The 13,525-nt window shown below is 66.7% G+C and overlaps 1 protein-coding gene across 2 annotated transcripts in view; it reads right to left on the reverse strand.

Annotated features, from left to right (window-relative positions):
- The window catches only part of ZMIZ2 (zinc finger MIZ-type containing 2), a 34,543-nt gene extending 21,018 nt beyond the window's left edge, over positions 1-13,525 (reverse strand). For both annotated transcript variants that reach the window (XM_074981619.1, XM_074981621.1), the window contains exon 1: positions 13,376-13,525. The gene's annotated coding sequence lies outside the window, so the exon portion shown is untranslated. The remainder of the gene's footprint in view (positions 1-13,375) is intronic.

Raw genomic sequence — 13,525 nt, forward strand, 5'->3', positions numbered from 1 at the left:
TTCCCCTCCCAGCACAGAGCACCTAGAGCCCACGCCAGGGACACAGATCCGGGTCGGGTTCCTGCCCAGCACAGAGCACCCAGAGCCCACGCCAGGGGCACAGATCTGGGTCGGGTTCCCCTCCCAGCACAGAGCACCCAGAGCCCACGCCAGGGGCACAGATCTGGGTCGGGTTCCCCTCCCAGCACAGAGCACCCAGAGCCCACGCCAGGGGCACAGATCTGGGTCGGGTTCCCCTCCCAGCATAGAGCACCCAGAGCCCACACCAGGGACACAGATCCGGGTTGGGTTCCCCTCCCAGCACAGAGCACCCAGAGCCCACGCCAGGGGCACAGATCCGGGTCGGGTTCCCCTCCCAGCACAGAGCACCCAGAGCCCACGCCAGGGGCACAGATCTGATGGGTTCCACTCAGCGTACTGGGCACCCAGAACCCATGCCAGGGGCACAGATCCGGGTCGGGTTCCTGCCCAGCACAGAGCACCCAGAGCCCACGCCAGGGGCACAGATCCGGGTCGGGTTCCCCTCCCAGCACAGAGCACCCAGAGCCCACGCCAGGGGCACAGATCCGGGTCGGGTTCCCCTCCCAGCACAGAGCACCCAGAGCCCACACCAGGGACACAGATCCGGGTTGGGTTCCCCTCCCAGCACAGAGCACCCAGAGCCCACGCCAGGGGCACAGATCCGGGTCGGGTTCCCCTCCCAGCACACAGCACCCAGAGCCCACGCCAGGGGCACAGATCTGATGGGTTCCACTCAGCGTACTGGGCACCCAGAACCCACGCCAGGGGCACAGATCCGGGTCGGGTTCCTGCCCAGCACAGAGCACCCAGAGCCCACGCCAGGGGCACAGATCCAGGTCAGGTTACCCTCAGTGCACTGGGCACCCAGCAGCGCAGATGCTTTCTAAGGAGCTCCAAGCAAGCGCTAACCAATAGACACCCCACCCTCAGCATATTACCCCTCTAACAGGTGGGGGAAACTGAGGCACAGAGAGGGGGCGGGATTTGACCGTTACCCACACAGATTCCCATAGCTATGGCTCCCAGTCTCCTGCTCTAACCACTAGCTCTACTTGCCCCGGCAGTCCCTTATTCACACCCCAGCACCACACAGCTCTGTTTCCACCGGCTCCTCGCTCCTTCGTTTGTTTTCTTCAGCAATCAAACTCTTCAACGTTTTTTCAGCTCACGTGAAAACCCAACCCAACCTACTTCCATGTCCGAGGGCCAAGCCCCAGCCAGACTGCTACCGAGGCAGAGGGACTTCCACAGGGACAGACCCCCTCCCCAAATTCTGCCTTCTCCCCCACTCTGTCCGCAGCGCTCCATGCGAGCGGCCCCTTGGCAAGCCAGATTCCCCAAGAGTCTCCTATTTGCGCCTGCAGATCTTGGAGACATGCAGACCTCAAGCGCTTTTCACGGGCTGTAAATGGGCCCGCTAGGCCGACTTCACACTCATTCAAGGCGAGCGGCTCCCCGAAGGGGCCACTGCTTTTCAGAAAGGACGGCGTAGACGGCCTTTGACTCCAGTTAAGATCGGTGTGTTTTTGCCAGGAAATTATTACGAAGATTCATCTTACAACAAGATGCTAGCTTCCCACAGACCCCCTGTCCTGCTTGCTTAGGGTTCCCGCCAACAGAAGGACGAATTAATTCCGTTTTTATTGTTCGCAGCAAGACTTAGCGTGGCCAATTATTGGAAAAAAAAGAGTACTTCTCATCCTACAGCACTGTGGCATAGTAAAATATGGCCTAGCCTTGTCAGAAAAACTTTCACACCAAGCACCACCCAAGAGAAGCACCGGAAAGAGGATATTTATTTAAAAAACAGGGCATCTCTTTCAGGACCCTTGGAGAAAGGCTCCGTAACCAGCAAGCCAGAACCTTTAGCCAGGTATTTTGACTACTGAGCTGATGCAGAGTAAATAAAAAGCAACGATTGAGGTGACTGGCTGATGTTCTAGTGCTCCTTTATCTTAATAAAAAGATTCGCCACCAAACAAAAGAACTAATTCAAATGGCTTTCTTCAGACTTGGCTTGTTTGACAGATCTTGACAAGATCTAAAAATTAAGCCAAGTGCGGGGAAAAAAAAAGGAGGTGTGGTTTTAATAGCTGCAAATGGTTAGGGCTCGCTTTAACCAACATACACGAGTTGGAAACGAAGCCTGCCGTGGTAACGGACATTTGGCCGAGTGCTGCATGGTAAGTTGATAGGAACACGGCTACAGGATTTTCCATTTCCCTGTTTGTTTCTCTTTTAAAAACTAGGAAATCAAATGCAAACCTACATCCCACTGCGCCGTTAACATGCATTCGAGTCAGGAGGAGCAAAAACTTTGGCGCACTGGGGCCATTTGCTTGAGGACATGGTTGCATCCCACCCCCTTGGGTACAAACGCAGCTGCAAAACGATCGGCGCCGTTTACCCTGGGATCAGAGTCCCTACAGTTGAAGCGGGCATCAGAACACAAGCAGCTAAGGGGGCAGGGATGCGTTGTTAAACTGTTTGCTCTTGGCTTGGGCAGGTCTGGAGTGTGAATGATTCGTTGTGAGTCGTGTGACAGGTCCAGCCGTGATAAGGGATGAGCGGGAACAATGATCCAGCAGCCCCTCTCCAGGCCGGACGTGTATTTCCTGGGAACCGACTAACCCCCACAGCCCATCCATGCTCCTGTGTCCCCCCCCAGCATGGCCACAGAGGCGCAGAGATAAAAGACCTGTGTGCCAGGGACCGGGTGGGGGAAGAGAGACACAGGGGGGCACCTGTAGAGCCAGCCTCGCCCTCAGCTGCTAGGGAGGCACAAGGCAGCCTCCCAGGGGTGCCAAGACAGCGCAGGGCCCGTCCTCCCTCGGGCAAAAGCCAGCTAACCACCCTACCCCTTCTCTGCCGCCCTTGCCTCACGAAGCGCCCAAAACTCCTCACACTAGCGAAAGCAGCTGGCACGGCCTGAAATCCCGAGGGAGGACCAGGGGATCCTTCGGGGGGGATACTCAGGCGGAAGGACGTGTCCGGGGTCCCCCTCGCTCCCTGCTGTCTGGCAGAACCAGCCCGTCGGGCACCAGAAGGGCAGATGCCAGCCCCAGCTGCCCTGTGATGGGGGCCAGTTCTGTCCTATTGTGGAGCCTGGGGCAGACAGCTCAGACATGGGATCTCCCTCCAGTGCCCCCCACAACCTCCAACGCTTGGTCCCTTCTCCCCGCCCAACCCACCCACCATGGACCTGCTCGGTGCCCCAGGCCCGTGCCCCTCGGCCAGCTGCAGGGACGACTCGAAGGGGGGTTTCGGAAGTGCGGCTTCCTTTCCCCAGTGGAGGGAAGCGCTGGAGTAAGGTCTCCCTGGATCGCCCTGGGCCACAGCTCTGCCAGTGCCCCTCGCTCCCGACCAGCAGCCCCTGCCAGCCCAACTGGTCCTTTCTTCAGCAGGAATGCCAAACCGCCCCAGTCGGTGAGGTAAAACCTGCCCAGCAGGGGTGCTGAGAGCCACTGACCCCAACAGCAACCCCTGTACAGGATGGGAACCACTTCAAGCCAGGGGCTGCAACATCCACCTCCCCACCGAAGGATCTAGCCCCCAGCACAGCCCCTCTTGCAGAGCCCGGCGTGCCTCGGCCTGGGCAGGGAGGGAGAGGCCTGATTACAGGGCCGGGTACAAGCCAAGGGGCAGCAGGACACATGGGAGCATTCAGCCGGGCATGGCTGGGGCCGCGGAAGCAAACAGCCCTGGCGGCCGTCGCGGAAGAGCTGCCCACGGGGGACATCCCCTGCCAAGGCTGACCAGCAGCTGGCTCCTGCCAGCTGGGAGCCGGAGAGCGTAGCAGTGGCAGGGCTCCCCGGGGGCTGCAGGGTCACACGTGTGACCGGGCCCAGGTGGGGGAGAGAAGCACGGCCTGCTGGCGTGAGGCCAGGAGGCGGCTATACCCCCCTTTCACGCAGCAGCTGCCAGCCCCGGCCTTCTGGACCACCCTGCAGCAGCGAGCTCCCCCCCGGGCCAATCTATTCACCGCAAAGGCAGCACACAACCAAGCCGCTGACGGCCCCCGAGGCAGGGCTGCAGGGGCTCCCCTTTAGGCAGGGCCACCCCGTAAGCCAGGAGCTCCCACCCACCCGGGAGCAGGACAGGGCAGGTGCGAGCCAAGGGCGGGCACGGCTAAGCCTGGGAAGGGCCATGCACGGGATGTAATGTGCCTTCTGGCCCATTGGGCCTCACTTAGCATCTGCCAAGCAGGGGCTCCCCTGTCCAGGGGGGTCTTTGCACCGGGCCAGCGAGGGGCCAAGGGTAGGGGTCGGCCCAGCCCAGCACCGGGCCAGGGCTGGACGTAGCCAGCTGCAGTGCGGAGGACGTGCTGGGGGCGTCTGCCTTCAGGTCCCGGTGCTCCCCCCAGCTTGTGGCAGCCCCTGGCAGCCCGCGGGAGGTGGGACAGGGGAGCAGGCGTGACTAACCCTTCCATACGGCCTTGAGTCACCGGCCGGGTCCCACGATCTGCGAGTGGCTCTGGGGCAGGGGAGACTGCAGCACAGGGCCCAAAGCCCGGGGCCTTGGCATGGCGCTTGCTGGCTCCCTGCCCACGCCCCAGGGTGGCACTGGGCCACCAGGGTCCCGCTGGAGCGCTGCCTTGTGCCAAGCCAGGACAAAGGGGGGGGCCCAGCCACTGCTCCGGGGCACCCCAGGCAGCAGGGCGAGGGAGGCTGATGTGACCAGCCCCTGGCTGCCCTGAGCGGTGTGGGGCAGACAGGGGCCATCCGGGCCCTGACAAACCTCACCCGCCGCCTGGGACCCCGGCGCCCAGCTCGCTGCAGGGGAATAGGGCCCCGTTCCACCACCAGCCACTCCCACTCCTGCCATTACTGCAGGGCACAGCTCAGCCGATCGCAGTGACCCCACTGCTGACTTGGCTGCCAGCGGCCAGGGCAGGGCCAGGTCCCAGCCTGTAACTCCGCTCCCAGCAGGGGCATCGTGTGCCCATGAGCCGGGGAAGGAGGGGGAGGGAGAACCCAGCCGTCCTCTGGAAGCTGCTCCCAGTTCAAACTAGCATCCAGCCAGGGCCGGGTTGAAACCAGCTTCGCTCCAGCTGGGGTGGCAGCTGCTTCTCGCCTGAAGGGGCCCCTCCGCTTCCCGGCCCGCCCCCCCATCCCTCACCAAATGCACCTGGGGAGGGAGGGAAGGGCTGGAGGGGAGCAGCTGTGGGCACGTCTCACCCTGCTGAGGGAAACTGAGGCACCGGGCGGGCCCTGAGCGCTGGCTGCCGGGCCCAGCCTGAGCATTAGCCTGTCCTGTAAGACCAGAGAGACCTACTCCCCAACCCAGGGCTGGAGGCTCCTGCGTCCTGGAGTGGAGTAGCAGGGGGCCTTCCCCAGCCCCAGCAAGGGACGCCTCTCCCCCGGGGAGCGCTGGCTGAGGCCTGCCAGGAGCCGGGTGGGAAGGAGGCATCTCCAGCGCGTGTGGCTGCAGCACAGGCGGGGGCAGCGAGGTGGGCTGCCCAGCCAGCTGCGCACGGCTCCCCTGAAGCGTGTGCCCGCTGCTCCCGGAGCCTGTACCTGCCCAGAGATTAGGGGCGGGGAGGCGCTGCCGCAGAGGCTGGCCTGGGAAGCAGAGGCAAGCAGGCCCCCGGCCCCCCTGCCGGGAGGGCACGCTGAGGGACTGGCTACGCCGCTGGAGGCGGACGCACAGGGAGCTGCCCGGATGCAGCCGGGGGGGCGGGGCAGGTGATTTGGCGGCTTGCAGGCGCTGGCACCTTGGCCGCAGAGGCGGCCGCTTGCCGGCACCTGCGGGGTCCCCGTCAGGCTGCTGCCCCGCCGTGCTGGGAGCCGGGGGGGGCTGGCCCAGATCCCTGCCGCCCCCCAAAACCCACGCGGGCTCAGCGGCCGCCCAGCCCACCAAGGTGCCCCGGGCCCAAGCACGGGGCATGGGGACTCCTAACGGGGCCCTCTCACTTACTCCCCTGCCGGGGGGGGGGCTCCCCTCCCCCCAGCACCCCCTGCTGGCATCACTGGGCACCCCCCTCCCCCAGCCCACCCCACTGCCCCCTGCTGGGGTCAGTCGGCGCTGCAACCCCCTCCCCCGCACCCAGCTGCACTCCCTGAGCGCTCCCCTCCCCACGCAGCCAGAGCCCTGCCCCCACCCCCACTGCCCCCTGCAGGGACAGGCTGGGCTGGAATCACTGGGTGCTTCCCACCCCCGGGAAAGGCCCAGGTTCCCGTCACCAGCACAGCTGAGCACCCAGTCACTTCCCAGCAGGCCCCCCTCTGTGGCCGCTATTTGGGGGCGGGGAGGTCCCAGGCCGGGCCCTGCTGCAGGGGGAGGGCCTGGCCCGGCGCCCACGCTGGAGTGGGGGCTGGGAATGCGGCTGCCACCTGGCGGGTGGGGGAGGGGAGGGGAGTGCCCCCCCCCCACACACACACCGGATGCGTCTGCAGTTCCTGTGCAGCAGGCGTTGGTGGGCTCTGGGCCCGAGGGGTGGGGGGGGCCGCGGGCGGGGCCCTGCAATCTCCAGGCGCAGCTGCTGGGGCAGGGGGGGAGGGGCGGCCGTCCCGCTGGCACAGCACCCCAGGGCAAGGGCGGTGGGCGAGATAAGCAGGGGTACAATGGGGGGAGAGCGGGACCAGCGTGAGCGGAGGAGCCGCCGGCTGAGGCTAGCTCTGTCAGGCTGCAGGGGCGGCCCCTGGGACGCTGGTGCAAGGGGATGCTGAGCTGGGGGGAAGGGAGATCGAAGCCTCCTTGGCTGGGGAGCCCCTGTGCAAGGGATGCTGCACCCCAGCCTGCTCCTTGGGGGTGGGACCTGACTCTCCCCTCTCTCCAGCCTGGCACCTTGCTGCAACTCTGGCTGCTGGCAGCCTCCGGGAGCAGGGGGAGCTGCCCAGCGGGCAGCTGGCCAGGAACTCAAAGGCTGTGGTATCTGGCATGAAGTGCAGCTGGCAGGGGCCCTGGCACCGACTCGGCCCACGGCACTGCCCTTCCTGAGGTTGGCTGGGGTGGGTGGCAGACACCTGGGCACCCAGCAGCTGCTCTGACACAGGCATAACCCACCGCGGGGCAGGCACAGCAAAGCAGGGGCTGGGTCCCTGGCCCAGCACCGCATGCAGGGGACCAAGGACACGGGCTCAGCGACGGGACCCAGACAGCCCAGGTGGAGTCACAAGGAGAGCACAGCCTGGGGAACGACCCCGAGAGCCTCTGCCAGCTCAGCGCTATCACCTGCCGCTGGTAACTCCCTGGGGCGGGCACCATGGCCTGGGAATAACGCCCCCCCCCGCCTCCAGCAAAGCTCCTGCGAGCCGAGTCCAAACTCCAGCACCTTCCCCCCAATGCCAGCCCGGAGTGGGGCCCCTGTGACCCACTTCTACTGCAGAGAGGAGCTGGCCTGGGAAGGGCAGGAGAGGCCCAGCACACAGGAAGAACAGCTCTGCATAAGCGGCCCGCAGGCCTTGGGCTCCCCCACACCCTGGAGGGACCAGGGCTCTCAGACCCCTGCAGAGCTGCCGATAAATGGGGGCTCTGGGGCAGCGGGGACCAGGCCAGCCCATCCCCAGAAGCTCCCCCCAGACCGAGCCAGTCAGCATCTGCACAGCTTCCTTCGTCCTGACGCCAACCTCCCCACAAACCAGCTGCTCGGGACCACGGCGGGGAAGAGCGGGGCAGGCTGGTGCTGCATGGGGAACGACCGCGGGCAGGGGGAGAGGCACTGAGGGGCACAGAGCCAAGCTGGGCTGCCGGGGCTCAGTCACCTGGGCCATAGGTCTGGCTCAACCAGAGCCCTGCAGGGGACTCGTAGCTGGGGATGCCAAGGGCAGGAAAGTACCAGCCACTGGCTCAGAGCCACAGACCCCTGGGCCCTGCCCCTGGAGCAGATCTGGGCTTGTTCCCCACCTGGGCAGGGGCGGGACTGACACATCGGGTGGGAAAAGCCCCCCCATCCGGTAGGCTCTGACCGCAGGGCAGCCAGGCCCAAGGAGGATGGGTGGAGGGCGTTCCTGGCAGGACAGGGCTGGAGCTCAGAGGAAAACCACCCACTTACACCCTAGAAGCAAAAACACGCCCTCCCCGGCGCACGCAGGCACGCTGTCTCACGCCCTCCCTGGGACACACCGCCAGCCCTGCGTCTGTCCGCCCCTCGGCCATCAGTAAAGCTGACCTGTTTGAACCAGAGGTGGGGGGCGGCTGGGGTAGCCTGGGGGGGGCTGGGCTGTGGAGGAGTCACACGGATGCTGACCCTGAGCTCCCTGGGGGCCGCGCTGCCTCCCTGCGAGCGGGCGGGCGGGGTGGGATGACACACACCAGGGGATCATGCTAATCAGTCCCGAGAATGCCAGGAATGAGCATAGCACCCACCCACCCCTTCCTGCCCAGCCGGATCCCCCCTCACACTCCTACGCAGCCCAGGGGGTGGGGGGGGAAATCACAGGGACTTTCCACGCAGCCCCCCGCCCCCGGGGCGGGAGGTGCCAACATTCAGCGTCTCCATGGCACTGGGGGGCTTTTGCTTCGCTCCCAGCGCAGGGCAGAGGCTGGCATGAGCCCTGGGGAACACAGAACCCAAGGCTGGCTTGGGGCCCCGGTGCCAGCTGGCCAAGGAGATGAGCAGGCAGCCAGGGACTGAGGGGTCTGCCCTCTCCATGCTCCATCCTGGAGCACAGCCCCCCCAGTGTGCCCCCTTGGCAGGGCGCTGCCCCCCAGCAGCTGTCAGGCCATGGGGCGGCCTCCCAGACGGGCAGGAGCCCCAGCGCGGCCAGCCAGGACCGAGGGTGACCCTGAATGCTCTCCGCTCCCCTTTGCGGCTGGCAGGGGCATGTGCCCTTCTGCCCCCAGAGCCAGGCCCTGAGCACCGCTAAGGACAGGCCCCCTCGGGTAATTCCAGGCTGCTGGCTGGGTTTTGCTGCGGGCGAGATGCAGACACTTTCAGTTCCCTCTGGCCTTTGCTCCAGCTGGGAGGTGCTGGGCCCCAGGGCCAGCGTGACACCCAGCCGGCCACGTCAGGGCTCAGCTCCAGAGCAGCTGAGCCGGGTGCTCGGCTGCCCCTCCCCCGGCTCTGACCCAGATTCCCACGGGCCTGAAATGCAGCAACCTATCGGGAGTGAAACACCCGGCTGGCCCCGGCCCGGCCCTCCCCTCCCCTCCGGAGCCGAGAGGCACTTGCCCCACAGCCAAGGCCCCAGGCCTGCTTGCTGCCCCAGCCCCCCGGCCAGGAGTTTAAGGCATCATCTCCAATGGCCCAGCTACCCCCTCCGGGGAAATGCACCCCAAGGGATGGAGGCAGAGGTCCCCCACGCAGTCAGCCCCTGTCCTCGGGATTCCCTTCCCAGGCCCACCCCCCCAGGGTGGGGGTGGGGAATAAGCTGTGTCGGGGGAGGGGCAGGTTTCCATCTCCCCAAACAACGCCCCCCCCCAGGGCTGAGCAGAGGCCTCATGCAAAGGGAGCCTCCCAGGCAGCCTCCCATTCGCAGGCCTGGCTCTGCCATCACAGGCTGCATTGTCATGGAAGAGAACCTGTGTGCCGACCCCAGGACCCTTCACCTCCACCGCCCCAGAGGGGCAGCTCAGCCGGGCAGGCGCACACCCTCCTTCTCCTCCAGGGCGTGTGCGACCCCCCTCCCCAGCCACCCGCAGGGGGATGCAGGCTCTGCTCCCACCGCTCCAGGGTCTCTCTCCCTCCAGCTGCCCCAGGCCCTGGGACGCCAACCCCCAGCTCCACAGCCACCCACCCATCGGGAGCCAGTCTCCCCAGCTGGGGAACTCCAGCCACCCACACCGAGGGGGCCTCTCCCCAGCTCGGCAGGTGACAGGGAGCAGCCGGGCCCCAGCCGCGTCTCGGGAGCCGCCGCAGCACATAAACCCCCATTTATCCTCCTGGCCCAGAGCGAGCTGGCGGAGCGCACGCCGGTTCCACCTCCCAGCCCTGCCCTGCCGGACGTGCAGGGACCCCGAGTTAGGGCGCTGCTGGGCTGGATCTGGGATCAAGCCCCCCGCCACCCCCGGAGGTGAGCGAAGCAGAGTGAGCCCCTCGAGTGTCAGGTTCTTGTCACTTCTGCACCCCGCCTGCCAATTTATCAACACCCTTCCTGAGCTGCCAGCACCCTGGACCAGAGAGCGGGAAAGGCCTCTCCCTGCTCCAGCCCCGTGACGCACTGGGAGCTCAGCTCAGCCACTGGCCCAGAGACCCCAGGCTTGGTCGGGCACAGACTAGCTGCGCTGTTTGCCCCTGCCGGCAGCTTGGTGCAAGGGGTTCCCCCAGGCCTGTGGAACCCACCGCCAGGGACCCACAAGCTCAGAAGCTAGAACCTGGAACACACCCTCACCGGGGAGCCTGCCCCACACCGCGCTGCCTTTCTGCCGACAATCTCCGAGCCCTTTGCCGCCAACAAAGGGCGGCCACCAGCGTGACACGTGCAACTGTCGAAGCACAGCAAGGCGTCCCTCCAATCTCACCACTGCACAACGCTGGCTCGGATGGAACCCGGGCGTCCGGGCTCCCGTTCGCTCTCCTGCAAATGGATGTGAATCGTTCCCCAGACCCATCCAGCAACTCCACCTTACAAGCCTCCAAGATCTCATCTCCCCCAGCTCTGGGGCATGCTCACACCCAGCTTTCCAGCCAGCCACCGGCCCAGCGCCTGCCACAGGGGAATGCCTGCAAAGCAAGTGGGGGTACCGGAGCGCCCGGGGTCGACAGCCCATGGGAGTCCACGCCGCTGCTGCTGGAAGCCTGACGGCGGGGACTTGGCTGCTGCCAGGCGGCTGGGCTGCCAAGCAGCTCTGGGGCTGGCCAGCACGGGGAGAGGGACACGAAGACACAGCTCAGCGAAAGGACCCTGTTTCCAGGCCTCTCCTGAGAGGCAGCAGCCTGCTCTGGGCTCCGTGACTAACCCAGCCTGGGCCTGTCTGCTCTGGGCCAAGGCCAAACTCGTCCCCCACCGTCGCCCGGCCACAAACCTGGCTCCGCTTGTCTTCTCCAGCCCACTGGCGGCGGGTTTGAGCTGCTAGGCGCGAAGTTAACAACCGGGGGCTCGGCCACTCAGCGGGGCAACCCTCACAACGCACCCAGGGCGTCCTCCGCCGCCTCCTGCTCCCTCCCCCCAACCGCCTGCCAACTGGGCAGCCATGGATGCAGTCCGGCCTTGACCTTCCCAGCCACCTGCCCTGGGCCCGCCCAGCGTTGTGTAAGCAGGTGGGTGGCTGAGCCGAGCCTCAGCCCAGCCTAGTTACCCAGTGAACTATTTCCAAGGCGCGCCAGAGCCAACACGCAAATGGGGAACCTGCCAGGGCAGCGGGCACCGCACCCAGCGGAGGAGGGCAGCCGGGGAGCCAGCCACCGCTCCAGCAGAAGGGCCGAGCTGGGGGAGTAGCAGCCAGTTACTGCAGCCAGGTGGGGCTGGGGACCGTCTGCCCAGAGGATGGAGGCCGGGTCTGCCCCTCTCTGGCAACGGGGAAAGTGTCCGATTGCTTGAAGGCTCCATCCTGGGAGGGTGGCAGGTGGGCCAGGCTATGGGGCCTGGGGTTACAGCTCCTCCCTACAATGCCACAGGCTCTGAGCCTCCTGCTGGCCAGTGCACTGCCAGCAGCTACCATGCTGCTATGGGGGCAGTGGGGCCAGGCCTCCGAGGGTTTCTAGAGTGGCCGGCACTACCAACCTCAAGCTTGGCTCCCCAGCACCGGAAGGAAGCCAGGGAATTTCTCCAAAGGGGTGACCTCCGCCGGCCTCAGCCGTTACAATCACGCGCAGGTGGGCACTGCCCGGAAGCACCCTGGCACTGCCCAGTGCCGAGCCCCACCCCCCGCTGCAGCCTCTGGCTTTGCCCTGGGCTCCAACGATTGGCTTCGCCCCCTCGTGCGCAGCGAGCACAGCAAAGAGCCAACTTGCTGCCAGCCCAATGGGGCAGCACCCAGGCAGCCACCACAACAGGAGCCCAGTCGGGGCAGCGGGATGCGAACGCACCCAGCACCACGTCTCTGGGCCCACCCATCCGTGGGACCGGCACTGGCAGCTCTTAACAAACAGGGTCACACCACACGCTGCCCTATCCCAGCCGGAACCAGCCTTCCCAGGCCTGGGGTGGCATCAAAGTGACAGCGGGTGGCCAGGCCGGAGGCCTCTTCACACAACACAAAGCTGAGGCCAGGCCTGCAGGGCGTTTTAACCGGGGTACAGTCCTGCTGGCACCAGCACGCCAGAGCAGCTAGGCTGCCGGGCCAACCTCACATCCCCAGTGGTCCCAATGGTGGGCAGAGAATGACCACCTGTACCAAGCATTACCCTGCGGCCAGGCAGCTGCTGAGATGCTAATGAGCTGCAGGGGGACAAAGGGAGGTCAGACCCCAACTTCAGCCCCCCCAAATGCTCAGCACAGTCACTAGATTTACCCAGCCACCGCCCGAGCCCCCCACCCGGCCTGCACCTCCGCCGCAAAACCAGCACAGTGCCGAACGTGGCCCAGCACTGGGGTGAACCCTGCTCCAGGATGTCCTGCCCAGTCAGTCCCCAGGCCTGGGGCAAGCTAGAGGCTAAGGCAGTGGCTGATTTTATTCGGGGCGGGGGGTGGGTCATCAGATCCCAGGGCAGAGCGAGCTTCTGCGAATGGGGATCCCCTGCTCTTAGCAGGGGCCGGCCCCAGCGCCCCACAAAGCCAGCAGCCCCTTGGCAGCCACAGTCACGTGGGGGGCAGCACCCCAGTGCCAGATGGGCCCCGTGATGGGGGGGCTGCCAGCCCCCCACCAACACCCCTGGCCAGACGCTGCCCCCGCTAGCCCAGCCCCAGCCTCACACCAGCGGGGAGGCCGCCAGCGGCTCGGGCCTGTGAACCAGCCAGCGGCAGCCGCGGAGCAGCTCCAGGAGCCCCGGCCAGGCCCGCGGGGAAAGCCCCCGGCCGCGGCCGGGTCGGGCTGGGAACCCCCGAGCCCCCTCCCACGCGGCGCAGCCGGCCTGGCGCGTGCATTCCGGGGGCGCCGCCGCCCCCCAACCCTGGACCCGGCCTGCGCAGCGCCCCCGCGGCCGGCCCCCCGGACCTGGCCCGTGCAACGCCCCCGAGCCCTGCGCCAGGCCCCCCCAGCAGCCCCCCAGACGTGCCCCGTGCAACGCCCGAGCCCTGCGCCAGGCCCCCCAGCGGCCCCCCAGACGTGCCCCGTGCAACGCCCGAGCCCTGCGCCAGACCCCCCAGCGGCCCCCCAGACGTGCCCCGTGCAACGCCCGAGCCCTGGGTCAGGGCCCCCCCCGACCTATGCCAGGGCCCCTGGCAGCCCCCCCGCCACTCGCCAACCCGGCCTGCGCCCCCCCCCCGAATCTGCAACTGGGGGGGGTTGGGGCGAAACCCCCCCGCGGCTGCGTTGCTATGGAAACCCCCGGGGCCCCGAACCCCCGCGCCAGCTGATCCCGAACCCCCCGTACCTGGCGGCCCGGCGCCGGGCTCAGAGCGGCCGCGGCCGGGGCATGGCGGCGCGGGGCGGCGGGCGGGCGGCGCGGGGCAGCGAACAAAGGCCGCTCTCCGCCGGCCTCCCTCCGCGCCCTGCCGCCGCCGCGGGCCGAGTGCGCCGCCTC

The sequence above is a fragment of the Carettochelys insculpta genome, chromosome 31, assembly GCF_033958435.1.
Source record: "Carettochelys insculpta isolate YL-2023 chromosome 31, ASM3395843v1, whole genome shotgun sequence".
NCBI classification, from domain to species: domain Eukaryota; kingdom Metazoa; phylum Chordata; order Testudines; family Carettochelyidae; genus Carettochelys; species Carettochelys insculpta.